Raw genomic sequence first — 20159 nt, forward strand, 5'->3', positions numbered from 1 at the left:
AGAATGTCACAGAAGTTTGGGAACGTTTAGCAGATAGTCATTGTTTCCTAGAGACCTTCACAGAAGTTTGGGAACGTTTAGCAGATAGCCATTGTTTGCTGGAGAACGTCACAGAAGTTTGGGATCCGACGGTATCCATACAGACAACAGAACGGACAAACTGGTGCCCCAGTCACTCTGGGCTGGCTTTGAACGACCTCTGGGGTGTGCTGTGGCCAGTCATGACAGAGTTCCACGACACACTGGTTGGAAAACACCTTCTTTGTACACGTTGAAACAAGCTGCTGGAACATGGAAAAGGAGAGATGGGCGTGGCTCTGGGCTGGCCCGCACTGAATACCCCCACCTCCCCTACCCCCTTCGATAATAATAACAATAATAATAATAATGCAGGCTTATATAGCGCAGTACCCTAATCTAATCTCAAATGGGCTCCCTGCGCTTTACAATAAAATACACAAATTTAAGACTAAGCGTCGTAAACTATGTACAAAATCAGCAGTTTCACATGACATTGGTTAGAATATACATAATTTTTAATGTAAGACTAAGTGACATAAAAAATATGTAAATCTACACAGGCGCCATTACAGTCTCAAATCACACAGGTGCAAATCACAGCAAAACAAAGCACATCACATTCACTATTGTCAAAAATAAACACCATAATAATAATAATAATAATAATAATAATAATAATAATGGTACTTATATAGCGCTGAATCTTGTGCATAAACAAATCTAAGCGCTTTCGCACCAGTCATTCTCACGCACGCATAACTCTACAACTGGAGAAATTAAAGACAAGGAAGAGGCAGGGAAGGGAGGCTATTTTGGGAAGAGGTGGGTTTTAAGGCCAGACTTGAAAGAGCTGAGTGTGGAGACTTGACGAAGTGAAAGAGGAAGTTCATTCCAATTGCAAGGTCCAGAGACAGAGAAAGAACGGCGGCCAACAGTCGAGAGTTTGAATCTGGGTATGCGTAAGTGGAGTGGATCCGAAGCTGATCGTAGTGAGCGAGATGGAGTGTAGAGGTGAAGGCAGCCACAGAGATAGGAAGGGGCTGATTTGTGAATACATTTGTAGCATAGAGTGCTGATCTTGTACTTTATTCGGTGTGAGACAGGGAGCCAGTGGAGATGTTGCAAAAGAGGAGTGGTGTGCTCAGATCTTTTCTTTCTGAGGACGAGTCGGGCAGCGGAATTTTGTATGCGCTGAAGGGACTGAATGGATGAAGCAGGCAAACCAGACAATAGAGAGTTACAGTAGTCAAGGCGAGAGAGAATGAGAGAACGACAAGTCTAGATGTTGCGTCAATGGACAGATATTTCCGGATGGAACTGATGCGCCGCAGTTGACAGTAGCAGATTGACATGTCTGATTGATAAATGTTTGCATGGACAGTGTGTTGTCAAGGACAACGCCGAGGTTCCTGACTGAACTGGACAGAGGGATGGATGTACTGCCAAGTTTGATTGTATTAGTTGTAATGGAAGAGAGTTTTTGTTTAGTTCCTATGATCATTGCTTCAGGTTTGTCCACGTTCAATTGTAACTTATTTAGAGTCATCCAATTTTGAATATCCAGGAAGCAGTTAGATGTTTCTTGCAAGAGCGACAACAGTTTTTCAGGTGTATCACTCTTCTGGAGTTGAGTGTCATCAGCATAAGAATGATGACTGACATTATGGCGGTTGATAATTTCAGCGAGAGGAGCAGTGTACAATGTGAAGAGCACTGGGCCTAAAACAGATCCCTGTGGGACTCCATGTTCAATTTTAACGGGTTCAGACTGGAAATTATCAACAATGACAACAATCATGTATCACGAAAAACACACCAAAATCATCACAGATGCATACAGATCAACACAAAGAGCACATCCAGCAACAAAAATCACAGCAAGCATATGCAGATGGAAAAATTTAGTGAGAAAAGTACAGTTTGAAAAGACATGTTTTGAGTGCTCTCTTGAATGCGGATGTTGGGGTGTAACGGAGGTGTGAGGGCAGCGAATTCCATTGTTTAGGTGCAACACAAGAAAAGGAACGTTCAGGGTAAGTTATAGTACGAATCTTTGGAATGGACAGTGTGCCTTTGTCATTTGAAGAACAGAGTTGTCTGGATGGTGAATAGACAGAAACTAGATCTGAAAGATAGACAGGACAAGAATCAATGAAGAAATTGTGACAAAGGACTGAGAGTTTGTATTGTATTCGTGCTTGAATGGGGAGCCAGTGAAAGGAAGCGAGCATGGGAGTGATGTGTTTACATGTTTTAGCTTTGAGAGTGAGTCGTGCTGCAGAGATTTGAACTTTTTGAAGTTTGTCAACACAGTGTTTGGGGCAGACAGAAGGAGAGATTTTCCATAATCCAATCTGGATAGAAAAAAAAAGAACAAACCAAAATTGTTGTGGTATCTATGGTTAGATATTACCGAATGGAGCTGATTTGTCGGAGTGCTGCATATGCTGACCTACAAAGATGGTTGATGTGTATGTCAAGTGTCGTCATCAGAAAGCATGTAACCGAAATTGTGTGCAGATGCTGATAGATGAAGGCTTAGGCAAGTCAGAATATGAGCGCTTTGAATGAATGAGAAGTGCCTCTGTCTTATTATCATTTAGTTTGAGTTTGTGATCTGTCATCCATGATTTGACATCTGTGATGCATGACTGTAAAGTCCGTATGGTTTGACCTATTTATGCAGGGCTACATGTTCTGTAAAGCTGTGTGTCATCTGCGAAAGACTGATTGAAACAAAGTGACTTTGGATGAGTGTGTGAAGTGGTTGGTATACATGATAAAGAGTAAAGGACCTGATACAGAACCCTGTGGAACTCCAAACAAAACAGGTGCTGATTGCGTTGAGTGATTATTGATAATGACTGTCTGTATGCGACTTTAACGATAGTTTTTGAACCAAGAAGGAGTTAATCCTGAAACTCCATAGCAGTGATGAAGAATAGACAACAGAAGTGTATGGTCCATGGTGTCAAACTCCATAGCAGTGATGAAGAATAGACAACAGAGGTGTATGGTCCATGGTGTCAAACTCCATAGCAGTGATGAAGAACAGGCAACAGAAGTGTACGGTCCATAGTGTCAAACTCCATAGCAGTGATGAAGAATAGACAACAGAAGTGTATGGTCCATAGTGTCAAACTCCATAGCAGTGATGAAGAACAGGCAACAGAAGTGTATGGTCCATGGTGTCAAACTCCATAGCAGTGATGAAGAATGTGCAACAGAAGTGTATGGTCCATGATGTCAAACTCCATAGCAGTGATGAAGAATAGACAACAGAAGTGTATGGTCCATGGTGTCAAACTCCATAGCAGTGATGAAGAACAGGCAACAGAAGTGTATGGTCCATGGTGTCAAACTCCATAGCAGTGATGAAGAACAGGCCACAGAAGTGTATGGTCCATGGTGTCAAATGCTGCGATGAGATCTAACAGAGTACGAACAAAAACATGACCTTGATCTGGCTGTAAAAAATATATCGTTAGTGACCCTGGCAAGTGCAGTTTCTGTACAATGTGAGGGTCTGTATGTGCTGGGTGACAGCAGGGAATGTGAATTTAAGTATTCCAAAAAACTGACTCAGAACAACTTTTTCAATGGCCCCAGACATAAAAGATAAGTTTGAGACTGGTCAATAATTTTGTAGAACATTCTGATCCATAGATGTTTTCCTAACCAGCGGTTTTACAAATGTGGCTTTATAACTAGAGGGAAAAGAACCTGGCAGAAGACTTTGTTTTACTGTTTGTGTCAAAGTGGGCAAGAGAGAGTACAATAAATATAATAACATAACCATATACAATTTTAAATGAAAGGAAGCAAACTTGGGGGAGACTTATCTGTATAGTCAGCTTTGATTCTAACCGGGGGATGGGGGTGGGATGAATTCTAAGGGTTTTGCGTGGACACTCTGCTTTGATTCTAACCGGGGATGATTTCTAAGGGATTTATGTGGATAGTCTGCTTTGTTTCTGACTGGGGGATGGGTGTTGGATGAATTCTGAGGAATTTATGTGGATAGTATGCTTTGATTCTAACCGGGGGATGGGGGTGGGATGAATTCTAAGGGTTTTGCGTGGACACTCTGCTTTGATTCTAACCGGGGATGATTTCTAAGGGATTTATGTGGATAGTCTGCTTTGTTTCTGACTGGGGGATGGGTGTTGGATGAATTCTGAGGAATTTATGTGGATAGTATGCTTTGATTCTAACCGGGGGATGGGGGTGGGATGAATTCTAAGGGTTTTGCGTGGACACTCTGCTTTGATTCTAACCGGGGATGATTTCTAAGGGATTTATGTGGATAGTCTGCTTTGTTTCTGACTGGGGGATGGGTGTTGGATGAATTCTGAGGAATTTATGTGGATAGTATGCTTTGATTCTAACCGAGTGGATGAATTCTAAGGGATTTACATGGATAGTCTTTTTGTAGTATTGGATTGGTAGATATAGATTTTGTTTTCCACTTCTATGTGCTCGTGTGTGGTATAATGCACTGTTATATATGTACTGTTTCATGTCAGGCGCTTAGAGCCCATCTATGGGGAGTTTGCGCCATTTAAGTATAATATAGTAGTAGTAGTAGTAGTAGTAGCAGTAGCAGTATCATTATTATTATCATTATTATCATAAAAGCGCAGCGGCAGTTCCCTAGCCAGTTCACAGGATCTCGTGCACCAGAAGGCTCACCATACAATGATTCTGGGTCACCAGAAGGCTCACCATACAATGATTCTGGGTCACCAGAAGGCTCACCATACAATGATTCTGGGTCACCAGAAGGCTCACCATACAATGATTCTGGGTCACCAGAAGGCTCACCATACAATGATTCTGGGTCACCAGAAGGCTCACCATACAATGATTCTGGGTCACCAGAAGGCTCACCATACAATGATTCTGGGTCACCAGAAGGCTCACCATACAATGATTCTGGGTCACCAGAAGGCTCACCATACAATGATTCTGGGTCAAAATCCAACTGCATGTCAGGGTGACATGGCATTTCTTTCCGGCTCTTTCGTCTCTGGAAGTTTACCGCTGTCGTTTAATCAAGAATATGTTAGCTATGTTGAAAACATTTAAACCAAGAAGAGATACAGACACACAGAAAGATGAACAATTCCGCCCCCCCCCCCTCTCTCTCTCTCTTGTTGCTTTTTTTTCCAATTATTATTTATGCCCAGAGGGCTGGATGTAAACAAGTACTTTGTACTTACTCCTTTACCCTCGTAAAATAAAATTTCGTTTGCTCGTTCTCTCTCAAGACGACGAGAGTGGGAGAGAACGAAAGTGTTTGGATGGATGGGTGAGAGAGAGAGAATTTGGGGGGAGCAAGATGTAGGAGAAAAACAGAGTGAGAGTGAGAGAGAGAGAGAGAGAGAGAGAGAGAGAGAGAGAGAGAGAGAGAGTGGCAGACAGACACAGGGAGAGACAGATATGAAGTGAGAGAGACACAGAGAAAGAAACAATGAGAGAGAGAGAGAGGAAGGGGGAGAGAAAGAGAGACAGAGAAGGACAGAGAGAACTAGAGAAAGAGAGAGACAGACACAGAGAGAGACAGAGAGAGGGACGGAATGACAGAAAGAGAGAGCAAAAGTTAACAAAGCGGAAAACGAACTCTTTTTGATGATAATGACGAATGGACGTGCGTGGGAGGAGGAATGGGATTGTGCGCGCGCGTGTGCATAATTTATGTGCGTGATTGTGCGTGCGTGCTTGCGTGTGTGGGTGCGTGTGTGTGTGTGTGTGTGTGTGTGTTGTGCGCGCGCACGCGTTTGTGGGTGTTTGTCGCGCGCGCGAGCGATGATATGGTGCACATAACTGTTGCATTCGTCACTGTCCACATTTAAAAAAAAAAAAAAATTCCCACGAAAAAAGAAGGTGAAAACGGTTATGTGAAAAAACTCCAGCGGCCCTGTCAGTGGCTGATACCTGCACATCGATCAGCTCGGCGTTCCCATGGCGACAGCGAAACAGTAGCTGAAGTCTGGCCAAACTGTTGACCAAACCGATTGCCCAGCCCCCTCCCCCCCCCCTCCCCCACCCCCCCCCCTTTGGCCAATAAAGAGTGGAGCGCCGAACCTAATTAATTGCCACCAGACTCATCATAGTCAGTCAACGTACCTGAACAGGCCAACGATTACCGTTCGACCCATCGTGCAGAAAAGAAAGAGGGGGAAAAAAAAATCACACTTCGCTATAATCATTGGCTTCATTATCGACCAAAACCCATTATCCCCCCTTTTCGAAAGCCACTGGAGAAGGCGGTAATATTGATGGGGGGGTAGAGGGGGATAGGTGTGGAAACGGAGGGAGGAAGGTGTCGTCGAAAGAAGTAATTATTTTCAGGTCACATTTACTCTTGCTCGTGAACAATTACCAGATCATTTGCATCAGCAAACAAACTTATTCTGACTAGCGATAATTGTTCTCAACTCGTTACCATGTTTTACAGACAGTAGGAACAGACAGCACAGATATCCCGGACATTATGTTTTACAGACTGTAGGAACAGACAGCACAGTTATCCCGGACATTATGTTTTACAGACTGAAGGAACAGACAGCACAGATATCCCGGACACTATGTTTTACAGACTGTAGGAACAGACAGCACAGATATCCCGGACACTATGTTTTACAGACTGAAGGAACAGACAGCACAGATATCCCGGACATTATGTTTTACAGACTGCAGGAACAGACAGCACAGATATCCCGGACACTATGTTTTACAGACTGTAGGAACAGACAACACAGTCATCCCGGACACTATGTTTTACAGACTGTAAGAACAGACAGCACAGATATCCCGGACACTATGTTTTACAGGCTGAAGGAACAGACAGCACAGATATCCCCGACACTATGTTTTACAGACTGAAGGAACAGACAACACAGTCATCCCGGACACTATGTTTTACAGACTGTAAGAACAGACAGCACAGATATCCCGGACACTATGTTTTACAGACTGAAGGAACAGACAGCACAGATATCCCCGACACTATGTTTTACAGACTGAAGGAACAGACAGCACAGATATCCCGGACACTATGTTTTACAGACTGAAGGAACAGACAGCACAGATATCCCGGACACTATGTTTTACAGACTGAAGGAACAGACAGCACAGATATCCCGGACATTATGTTTTACAGACTGCAGGAACAGACAGCACAGATATCCCGGACACTATGTTTTACAGACTGTAGGAACAGACAACACAGTCATCCCGGACACTATGTTTTACAGACTGTAAGAACAGACAGCACAGATATCCCGGACACTATGTTTTACAGACTGAAGGAACAGACAGCACAGATATCCCCGACACTATGTTTTACAGACTGAAGGAACAGACAGCACAGATATCCCGGACACTATGTTTTACAGACTGAAGGAACAGACAGCACAGATATCCCGGACACTATGTTTTACAGACTGAAGGAACAGACAGCACAGATATCCCCGACACTATGTTTTACAGACTGAAGGAACAGACAGCACAGATATCCCCGACACTATGTTTTACAGACTGTAGGAACAGACAGCACATATATCCCCGACACTATGTTTTACAGACTGAAGGAACAGACAGCACAGATATCCCCGACACTATGTTTTACAGACTGAAGGAACAGACAGCACAGATATCCCCGACACCATGTTTTACAGACTGTAGGAACAGACAGCACAGATATCCCAGACACTATGTTTTACAGACTGTAGGAACAGACAGCACAGATATCCCCGACACTATGTTTTACAGACTGAAGGAACAGACAGCACATATATCCCCGACACTATGTTTTACAGACTGAAGGAACAGACAGCACAGATATCCCCGACACCAAGGTTTACAGACGGTAGGACGGTAGGATCAGATATCCATTGGTCCACTGATCACCAATGATCAGGGTTCGATGCCCGGGTTCAGCATGGTCCTTGGGAAAGGGCACTTCACTCCGAAGGTTCGGCCCTGCCTCCCGATGTCCAGCCTGTACACAGCCAACAGGAAGTCACTCGCTGACGGCCGTAAAAGGCTTCGGGACAACCTTTAACGAGTTCACGAGAAACGCACAGCGACAGCGGCTTGAAGTTGATGCTTCGTTAGACATCAAGTTGTGATATCTGCTTGGCATCTTGTTTCGAACTGAACGGAATCTGGCACGAAGTGCAGAATGCCGCATGAACGTTCTTGCAATGAATCGCGGCGCACAAGGCTTTCACTGATTGTTCATTTTCCATTCATTTGGTGACTGGGGTATCTGTGACGTGTTCCCTGACCATCAACCTTTCCTATGGAAGGGTTACCTATGACGTGTTCACTGACCATCAACCTTTCCTATGGAAGGGTTATCTATGACGTGTTCCCTGACCATCAACCTTTCCTATGGAAGGGTTATCTATGACGTGTTCCCTGACCATCAACCTTTCCTATGGAAGGGTTACCTATGACGTGTTCACTGACCATCAACCTTTCCTATGGAAGGGTTATCTATGACGTGTTCCCTGACCATCAACCTTTCCTATGGAAGGGTTATCTATGACGTGTTCCCTGACCATCAACCTTTCCTATGGAAGGGTTACCTATGACGTGTTCACTGACCATCAACCTTGCTTAGGGTAGGGTTATCTATGACGTGTTCCCTGACCATCAATCTTTCCTATGGAAGGGTTATCTATGACGTGTTCCCTGACCATCAATCTTTCCTAGGGTAGGGTTATCTATGACGTGTTCCCTGACCATCAATCTTTCCTAGGGAAGGGTTATCTATGACGTGTTCCTTGACCATCAATCTTTCCTATGGAAGGGTTATCTATGACGTGTTCACTGACCATCAACCTTTCCTAGGGTAGGGTTATCTATGACGTGTTCCTTGACTGTCAATCTTTCCTAGGGAAGGGTTATCTATGACGTGTTCCCTGACCATCAATCTTTCCCATGGAAGGGTTATCTATGACGTGTTCCCTGACCATCAATCTTTCCTAGGGAAGGGTTATCTATGACGTGTTCCTTGACTGTCAATCTTTCCTAGGGAAGGGTTATCTATGACGTGTTCCCTGACCATCAATCTTTCCCATGGAAGGGTTATCTATGACGTGTTCCCTGACCATCAATCTTTCCTAGGGAAGGGTTATCTATGACGTGTTCCTTGACTGTCAATCTTTCCTAGGGAAGGGTTATCTATGACGTGTTCCTTGACTGTCAATCTTTCCTATGGAAGGGTTATCTATGACGTGTTCCTTGACCATCAACCTTTCCTAGGGAAGGGTTATCGATGACGTGTTCCTTGACCATCAATCTTTCCTAGGGTAGGGTTATCTATGACGTGTTCCCTGACCATCAATCTTTCCCATGGAAGGGTTATCTATGACGTGTTCCTTGACTGTCAATCTTTCCTAGTGTAGGGTTATCTATGACGTGTTCCTTGACTGTCAATCTTTCTTAGGGTAGGGTTATCTATGACGTGTTCCTTGACTGTCAATCTTTCCTAGGGTAGGGTTATCTATGACGTGTTCCCTGACCATCAATCTTTCCTAGGGTAGGGTTATCTATGACGTGTTCCTTGACTGTCAATCTTTCCTAGGGTAGGGTTATCTATGACGTGTTCCTTGACTGTCAATCTTTCCTAGGGAAGGGTTATCTATGACGTGTTCCTTGACTGTCAATCTTTCCTAGGGTAGGGTTATCTGTGACGTGTTCCCTGACCATCAATCTTTCCCATGGAAGGGTTATCTATGACGTGTTCCTTGACTGTCAATCTTTCCTATGGAAGGGTTATCTATGACGTGTTCCTTGACCATCAACCTTTCCTAGGGAAGGGTTATCGATGACGTGTTCCCTGACCATCAATCTTTCCTAGGGAAGGGTTATCTATGACGTGTTCCTTGACTGTCAATCTTTCCTAGGGAAGGGTTATCTATGACGTGTTCCCTGACCATCAATCTTTCCTAGGGAAGGGTTATCTATGACGTGTTCCTTGACTGTCAATCTTTCCTAGGGAAGGGTTATCGATGACGTGTTCCCTGACCATCAATCTTTCCTAGTGTAGGGTTATCTATGACGTGTTCCTTGACCATCAACCTTTCCTAGGGTAGGGTTATCTATGACGTGTTCCCTGACCATCAATCTTTCCTAGGGAAGGGTTATCTATGACGTGTTCCTTGACTGTCAATCTTTCCTAGGGTAGGGTTATCTATGACGTGTTCCCTGACCATCAATCTTTCCTAGGGTAGGGTTATCTATGACGTGTTCCCTGACCATCAATCTTTCCTAGGGTAGGGTTATCTATGACGTGTTCCCTGACCATCAACCTTTCCTAGGGTAGGGTTATCTATGACGTGTTCCCTGACCATCAATCTTTCCCATGGAAGGGTTATCTATGACGTGTTCCCTGACCATCAATCTTTCCTAGGGAAGGGTTATCTATGACGTGTTCCTTGACTGTCAATCTTTCCTAGGGAAGGGTTATCTATGACGTGTTCCTTGACTGTCAATCTTTCCTATGGAAGGGTTATCTATGACGTGTTCCTTGACCATCAACCTTTCCTAGGGAAGGGTTATCGATGACGTGTTCCTTGACTGTCAATCTTTCCTAGGGTAGGGTTATCTATGACGTGTTCCTTGACTGTCAATCTTTCCTAGGGTAGGGTTATCTATGACGTGTTCCTTGACTGTCAATCTTTCCTAGGGTAGGGTTATCTATGACGTGTTCCTTGACTGTCAATCTTTCCTAGGGAAGGGTTATCTATGACGTGTTCCCTGACCATCAACCTTTCCTAGGGAAGGGTTATCTATGACGTGTTCCTTGACTGTCAATCTTTCCTAGTGTAGGGTTATCTATGACGTGTTCCTTGACTGTCAATCTTTCCTAGTGTAGGGTTATCTATGACGTGTTCCTTGACTGTCAATCTTTCCTAGGGTAGGGTTATCTATGACGTGTTCCTTGACTGTCAATCTTTCCTAGGGTAGGGTTATCTATGACGTGTTCCTTGACTGTCAATCTTTCCTAGGGTAGGGTTATCTGTGGCGTGTTCCTTGACTGTCAATCTTTCCTAGGGTAGGGTTATCTATGACGTGTTCCCTGACCATCAATCTTTCCTAGGGAAGGGTTATCTATGACGTGTTCCTTGACTGTCAATCTTTCCTAGTGTAGGGTTATCTGTGGCGTGTTCCTTGACTGTCAATCTTTCCTAGGGTAGGGTTATCTATGACGTGTTCCCTGACCATCAATCTTTCCTAGGGAAGGGTTATCTATGACGTGTTCCTTGACCATCAACCTTTCCTAGGGAAGGGTTATCTATGACGTGTTCCTTGACTGTCAATCTTTCCTAGGGTAGGGTTATCTATGACGTGTTCCTTGACTGTCAATCTTTCTTAGGGTAGGGTTATCTATGACGTGTTCCTTGACTGTCAATCTTTCCTAGGTTAGGGTTATCTATGACGTGTTCCTTGACTGTCAATCTTTCCTAGGGTAGGGTTATCTATGACGTGTTCCTTGACCATCAATCTTTCCTAGGGTAGGGTTATCTATGACGTGTTCCTTGACCATCAACCTTTCCTAGGGTAGGGTTATCTATGACGTGTTCCCTGACCATCAATCTTTCCTAGGGTAGGGTTATCTATGACGTGTTCCTTGACTGTCAATCTTTCCTAGGGTAGGGTTATCTATGACGTGTTCCCTGACCATCAATCTTTCCTAGGGTAGGGTTATCTATGACGTGTTCCTTGACTGTCAATCTTTCCTAGGGAAGGGTTATCTATGACGTGTTCCCTGACCATCAATCTTTCCTAGGGTAGGGTTATCTATGACGTGTTCCCTGACCATCAATCTTTCCTAGGGTAGGGTTATCTATGACGTGTTCCTTGACTGTCAATCTTTCCTAGGGTAGGGTTATCTATGAGCAGTTCCCTGACCATCAACCTTTCCATTGCAGCACTTTTAAAGTAGAGCTTGGTGCAGTCATTCCAAGAGAACGTCACACGAAGCAGGCAGGACACAGGAAAACCTTTTTATCAGCAGTTTTCAATGCTCTGTTTTCATTCATGTTATTTCAGCAGTTTTCAATGCTCTGTTTTCAATCATATCTTTTCAACAGTTTTCAATGCCCTGTTTTCATTCATGTTATTTCAGCAGTTCAATGCCCTGTTTCATCATGTTATTTCAGCAGTTTTCATGCTCTGTTTCAATCATATCTTTTCAACAGTTTTCAATGCTCTGTTTTCAATCATATCTTTTCAACAGTTTTCAATGCTCTGTTTTCAATCATATCTTTTCAACAGTTTTCAATGCTCTGTTTTCAATCATATCTTTTCAACAGTTTTCAATGCTCTGTTTTCATTCATATCAGCAGTTTTCAATGCCCTGTTTTCAATCATATCATTCCAACAGTTTTCAATGCCCTGTTTTCATTCATATCATTTCAACAGTTTTCAATGTTCTGTTTTCATTCATATCATTTCAACAGTTTTCAATGCCCTGTTTTCATTCATATCATTTCAACAGTTTTCAATGCCCTGTTTTCATTCATATCATTTCAACAGTTTTCAATGCTCTGTTTTCATTCATATCATTTCAGCGGTTTTCAATGCTCTGATTTCATTCATTTCACATCAGCAGTGTTCAAGGCACTGTTTTCATTCATTTCATTACAGACGGAATTCTCCAGAGTCATGAACGCCGCGAGTAGTAAAATCTTTCGCGGGTAGTAGTGCTCCAAGAAATTGCTTGTGTCGTAAATATGAATCCTAGCGGAGTGATCATGGAAGAATGAATATTGCAGGCAGTGAAACCTTCATGAACTGTGCCAACCGGGGTTGTTTTTCTCATCAACAGGATTTCTGGCGCACTTGTAAAAACACAAACTACGGGCTCCTTGCAAAAGCCGTCGTCACCAGCAACACTCAGAAAATGGTGTGTCAGCGTGTGTGTATATGTGTCAGCGTGTGTGTGTGTGTGTGTGTGTGTGTGTGTGTGTGTGTGTGTGTGTGTGTGTGTGTGTGTTGTGTGTGTGTGTGCGCGCGCGTGCCTGTGTGTTTGGATGTGGGTAGGGGCACTGTGGCACAAACACGTGCGTGCGTGTAAAGTGGACAGGGAACTTTACTGCTTTCATTCCACTCAAAAATATTTCCCCAGTTTCACACGAAGTTGTCATCTTGGGCAAATAGTTTAGAGTTCCAAGTTCTATTGTTGTTTGTTTTTCAATCAACGTTGTTGCTGCTGTTGCTTTGACTGCTATTCTTCTTATTTTATTTTCTTGTTATTATTCTGTTCCCCGAGAGAAAGACGTGACTCCTTGCGGACTTCTTTCGGAATCCACACCTTTGGGACAACAGACTACGGGAAGCAAAGCTGAAGTTTCAGTTTCAAGGAGGTATAAAAGGGTGCGGACTGATCTATATACGCTACCCACTTCTGCTTTGAAACAAAAAGAGCAGATACTGGCTTTCGCATGAAACCTACGCGCCAATCAATCCTTGAATGCTTTTCCTGGCTTTGTGCAAAACAGTAATATAAAATATTCAAACAAGATAAGCAAAAACCATTAATATAAAATATTCAAACAAGATAAGCAAAAACCATTACTATAAAATAATGAAACAAAATAAAGAAGCAAGTACAGACAACAGAAATACCATGGCAATGTTGGAAACAACGCACAGTTCAAAAAACCAGAGAACGGCATGAACCACGTGCACTGGATGGCATCTGAAACCGTCTGTCCTGATCCTGTTTGCTCTTCTTCATGTCAGGTGTGTGCGTGTGTGCGGTCCTGCGCGCGTGCGTGCTCGCGCGCGCCCGTGTGTGTGTGTGTGTGTGTGTGTGTGTGTGTGTGTGTGTGTGAGTGAGAGAGAGAGAGACTGAGAGAGAGAGACAGAGACATGGACCAGGTAGATAGATAGATAGGAAAGTATACAGAGAAGGAGACAGACAAGTTTCAAGTTTTAATTATCCTTTCACTCCTATTGGAGTATGGAGGATTAGTGCAAAATAATCTTTTCGTGCCAAGAACAAACATTTCCAAATACACAACAATGTCACATAAAAGTTGAGAAAACACAAATGTCTTTTAACTCCAAAAGTGTAACTTGGCAACATTTGCAAATCTAATCATCCTACTTACAGCTAAAATGACTTTTTTGCCTCCTTTGAGCATATCACACACACACACACACACACACACACACACACACACACACACACATATATATATATATATATAGAGAGAGAGAGAGAGAGAGTGAGAGAGAGAGAGAGAGAGAGAGAGGGGGGTGGGGGGTGGGTGGTGGGGGGTATTAACTGTCGAACCGGAAAGGGCGGAGAGAAGAAAGAAAGGACCCAGTCCAGCTCTCAAGCTGTCGGAAAAGGTGGGCTGACCATCATGAAGTGGGCACAGTGGTCATGTTACACGTGAATGGGACCAACGTTCAATGCTCCCCTGGCCCGGTTTTAACAACAAGACTGAGACACGGCCATCACTGGCAATCATTCACCTTCCGAACAGACTGGCAATCATTCACCTTCCGAACAGACTGGCAATCATTCACCTTCCGAACAGACTGGGAATCATTCACCGTTCACAACAGACTATCGGAACAGACTGGTAATCATTCACTTTTCGGAACAGACTGGGAATCATTCACAGTTCAGAACAGACTGTCAGAACAGACTAGGAATCGAATCATTCACCGTTCAGAACAGACTATCAGAACAGACTGGGAATCATTCACCGTTCAGAACAGACTGTCAGAACAGACTGGGAATCATTCACCGTTCAGAACAGACTGGGAATCATTCACTGGGAAGCTTTCATCTTTCAGAACAGGATAACAAAATAGGGACGTGCTGAGTTTTAGGGTCCTTCAGTTGTTGTGGCTGCTGCTGAGTCATCTGCTTTGCAGATGTGGTGTAGATGTATGGATTTGTCCGAACTCCGAGACGCCTCCTTGAGAAAGTGAAGTGAACTATTGTTGTTGCTGTTGCTTTTTTAAAACTTTCTTTTCTTTGGAGGACGAGGCATTTTGTTTAATGTCCCGTCACACATGGTAACTGTAGACATTTTGTTAATGTATTAATTTTAACATTTGAAATTTATCCTTCATCAGTTTTTTAAATACCATATTTCTCAGTGTGAAATTCGGATGCTCTCCCCTGTGTGGTGCGTGTTGCCACAGTGCAGCGCCACCCATGTATAAACGTTTTTCCTCTCCGCATGTGTATTCAAATTTTGTCAAAATGTCCGTGTGGATTTCTGACTTCTTGAATTTTTCCGCTTCTTCTTCTTCTTCTTCTTCTGCACCTGCAGGCTGTTGGTCCCTCACGGCGGGTCCTGTCTGCCGATGGAGATTTCTTTCACGTTCACGGCTGTTTTGATCCCGCCAACTAGGCAGCTGTACATCGTTTTCGGGGCAAATGCATGCATGCTGAGTACGTTCCTGTTTCCGTAACTCACACGACATGGAAGTTAGGGATCTTTAATGAGCCTTGTTTGGTTTTTGGCATGAGTGAAAGCAGCGCTGTGATGCCCCGTCACCCCGACATGCTCTCAGCGCTGTGATGCCCCGTCACCCCGACATGCTCTCAGCGCTGGGTAAAAGAAAAGCATGTGCAGTTGCTTATCTCATTACCCTGGTAAAATGAAATTTCGTTTCGTTTCGTTTCGTTTCTCGTTCACGGCAGGGCTCCAGGCAGCAGAGCATTGCACGTGCATCACAGCTCGTACAAACTGACATCCCGGTTCTGTCAGACTGGTCTGTTCCAAACCTACTGCACGCTTTCGAGGACGAGAGGTTTTGTGTGGTAAAGTGGGTATATTATACAGTTCTGCATGCACTGCTGTTCAATTTTAACTTTGTCTTCTTTGTGAAATTTACGCTGTCGCTACGTTCTACCTGTCTGCGTGTAGTCTGTTCTGTCTACATTGGAGGCCAAGCGGGAGAGAAGGAGAGCTGAGAGGCACTGGCGTGCCGCTAATTTGACCGTCAATTGGGACATTTTTCAGACAGCCAGAAATAGTGTAACATTGTTGACAGGGCGAAGTCAAAGTTTTACTCTTCTAAAATCCTTGCATGCACCACAGCCAAACAACTTTTCAACGCGACGAACAATCTACTAGGTAAAATGAAAAACACTCCTCTCCCTACAAAATTTTCTCTGCAGGAACTCCTTCAAATGTTTTCTGACTGCTTCACCGGCAAAATATGATGCATTCGTGAGAAGCCTGACTCTGTTGTGTCCCCTTCTTCACCCGTTCAAGAACGCGTGTACAGTGGTCCTGTTTTACATTGTTTCCAACCGGTTACTGAAGACTTTGTGAAGAAAGTGTGTCTGAGCGCTTGTCCGAAATCCTGTGAGCTTGACCCTGTCCCGTCTTTTTTGTTGGTTGAATTATTGATGTTCTACTGCCACATATTACTCATGTCATCAGTTCTTCCTTACTGTCTGGTTGTTTCCCTGAAAGCTTCAGATCTGCTGTTGTACGTCCACTCATCAAGAAACCATCGTTGGATCATATTTGTTTAAAAAAAATTATCGACCTGTCTCTAATCTGTCATTTTTATCAAAACTGCAAGAAAAGATCATATTGTCTCAGCTCTTAGCTCATCTGGAACAAAATGGTTTACATAATTCCCACCAGCCTGCTTATAGACGTGGTCATAATTGCAAAACGGCCCTTAGAATAGTGAATGATTTGCTTTCGGGATTTGATGAGGATAACATATCCGTTCTCGCTCTCTTAGACTTGTCAGCAGCTTTTGACACTCTCGACCACTCTATCATCTTGAACAGACTTAAAACTTCCTTTGGTATTCGTGATACTGCACGAGCATGGGTCACGTCTTACCTGTCAGATCGTACACAGAAAGTGTGTGTAAATGGTAGATACTATAAAGTATCTGCCTTAAAATATGGTGTCCTACAGGGGTCCGTCATAGGTCCTGTTCTTTTCGTGCTGTATGCGGCTCCTGTGTCGGATGTCATCAGTCATTATGCGATGTCACATGAGAGCTTTGCTGATGACACTCAACTTTATCAGTCGGCTTCCATAGCTGAATTTGATGCACTGGTGACTCAAACACGGGAGTGCATTGTTGGTCTAAAGGACTGGATGACTCTCAACAAGCTGCAGCTAGATGATAAGACTGAATTTATGATAACCTGTCCAAAGAAGTTTCGTCAACATCCTTCCTTTTCTGACTCTGTTCTGATTAATAGCACACCTGTTTCACTTTCTCCTTCTGTTCGCAGTCTTGGTGTAATCCTAGACCAGTCTCTTTCTTTCCAACAGCATATTTCGTATATCTGTAAAGTTGCCTATTTGGAACTGCGTAGAATCAGTTCTATCCGCCATTATCTCTCAACCGATGCAACCAAGACACTTGTATGCTCTCTAGTTCTCTCAAGATTGGATTACTGCAACTCTCTTTTGACCGGCCTTCCCAAATACCTGTTAGACAGACTCCAACGAATTCAGAATAACGCTGCCAGACTCATTTGCAGAGCTTCTAAATTTGACCATGTTTCTCCTCTCCTTCAGTCTCTCCACTGGTTTCCTGTTTCTGATCGAACAGACTATAAACTAAGAACTCTGACCTTTTCTGCAGTCAACGGATCTGCCCCCAAGTATCTTTCTAAATACTATATCTATACCCCGTCTCGCCAGCTCCGTTCTTCCTCTGATACTCAACTTCTCAGGATACCTCACGTCAGAAGTAAGGACCTATGGACACATCGTTTTCTTTTCAATCGCCAAAGACGTGGAACAAGCTCCCTGATAACCCCTCGCATCTTTTAAATCTCGTCTCAAAACTCACCTTTTCCCTTAGCAATAAGTTCAATTGTGGCAGGTCCACTTCCTTTGCGTTAGCTGTGCTTGACTCTGTGTGTATACATATGTATGTGTACATAACTACATGCATGTATATGAATGTGTAGTATGTGTGTGTGTGTGTGTGTGTGTGTGTGTGTGTGTATGCGCACGCGCGCACGTGTGTTTAAGTACGTTTGTGCCTCCCTATGTGTGCGTATGTGTTGAGGGTAGCTGTTAGATACACATGTATGTTAAAATGTATGTATGCAGTGTGTGTGTGTGTGTGTGTGTGTGTGTGTGTGTGTGTGTGTGTGTGTGTGTGTGTGTGTAGTCACATTTCGGTGTGTGTATGTAACATTGATGTAATGTGTTATGTTAACAAAAGCGTTTTTGTAAAGCACCTACAGCAGATTTCTGGATAATGTGCTATATAAGTATCCATTATTATTATTATGTATCTTGCTCTTACGTGCTTACGATGCAGCATTATTATTCAGTTTTAACGACTTTTTGTGTTTGTTTCTTGCTGTCTATCTGTCTGTCTTTCTCTTTCGGACACAGGTTCACACACACACACACACACACGGAAACACACACACACACGCGCGCGCGCACACACACACAGAAACACACACACACACACACACGCACACACACACACACATACACACACACACACCGCGCGTGTGTGTGTGTGCTATGACACAAACACAAACACAAGTGGAAACTGTACATGCAAGCATTGAATGATAGCGATTGAAAACGTCACTGCTACATTGATGTCATCTGAGTGTCAGAACCTTGTTCTATGACGTGGTTTCTGTCTCTCTCTCTCTCTCTGTCTCTCTGTCTTTCACTCTCTCTATCTGACTGTTCTATACCGATCCTCTATCGTACCCGAAAAATTAGCCGTGTGTTTGTACTGTATTGTGTTTATCTTTTTCTTCTTCATCTATTCACTGTAAGTGTTATTAGACGGAATTAATTGTCAACAAACGATGACAATTACACACAAAGGACAGGACATTATCAAGGATATATAGTTTATATAGTTGGGACACAGACACACAGACGAAGAAACACACACACACACACACACATTCACAGAGGCGCGGGTGTACAAACACACACACACACACACACACACACACACACACACACACAAGTAGATTCAAAATCAGCGTTGAATGCACTTAGATCTGCAAATAAAAAAAATCACGCCTTGAGATTATTATTGAAATATAACACACTATACTTCAATTATCGATCAAAGGCATCAATGTAACTTTCATTCGGGTACCTTCTCACAGTGGAATTTTTGCAAATGAGTGGGCAGATCAGGCTGCCAGAAAGGCAGCGCGAAACAGCGAGGGCTCAATCCTTCTCAAGATTCCATTAGATCTACAAGAATGTTATATGTGTATAGAAAAAGTGTCAAGTGATCGACATAAACATAGGCTAAAAGATTTAGACTGCCAGTAATACAGGGGGGATAGTACATAAGGTACGAACATAAATCGGAAATCATACACAAACACAGATACAGTAGAAATTAGGATACATACAAGTGCATATCAATACAAAAACTTCTGCATACTCACACATGCACACACACACACACACACACACACGTTTGAACAGAAGCCGCAAATTACAAATGGATGGGGCTGATGACACGATCTTCAGGTAGATGGTTGTTGATTGCACAATTGTATTTATCATACTGGATTTGTTCGAAAGACAGGGCATTGACTGCTATGGAGAAAAAGCTATTAGCGATGCGATTGGTTTTCGTCCGTACACTTCTGTACCGTCGACCAGAGGGGAGCATCTCGAAAATCCAAAAGCTGGATGTGATTCGTCCTGGCTGATTGATTTTGCTTTTTTGAGTAGCCGATTACAATATATGTCTTCTAGAGAAGGTAGATCAGCCCCGGTAATCTTAGTTTTTACGATTCTGTTCAGGGCTGTAACTTCTGCCTTGGAAATGTTTCCGTACCAAACAGCAATTGCGAAGAAGTTTGATTCACCGATTCCGTTTGAATGGCCTTCGAACTAATTTTTGCAAAAATATACAGTGTCTGTGCGGAAGAGAAGTCAATGTCTACCACATACTTGTCCAGTGTCCAAAAACAACACAACTGTTCTTTCAAAAACAAGCCGACCACTAACCACCAAACACATATTTGTCCATTGGAGGTGTTTTGAATAATCATTCATTACTGAAAAAAAAAAAAAAAAAAAAAAAAATCTGAATGTTTGATTTAAAGTCCAGTTGGTATCTACCTTTGACTGATCTCGTTTTCTGTTATGACA

At 43.2% G+C, this 20159-nt stretch overlaps 1 long non-coding RNA gene across 1 annotated transcript in view; it reads right to left on the reverse strand.

The window, feature by feature from the left end:
* LOC143279568 (uncharacterized) overlaps positions 1 to 20159 on the reverse strand; it is a 139494-nt gene that overhangs the window by 118661 nt on the left and 674 nt on the right. The window lies entirely within an intron of this gene.

This window comes from Babylonia areolata, chromosome 2 (assembly GCF_041734735.1).
Source record: "Babylonia areolata isolate BAREFJ2019XMU chromosome 2, ASM4173473v1, whole genome shotgun sequence".
NCBI lineage: Eukaryota > Metazoa > Mollusca > Gastropoda > Neogastropoda > Buccinidae > Babylonia > Babylonia areolata.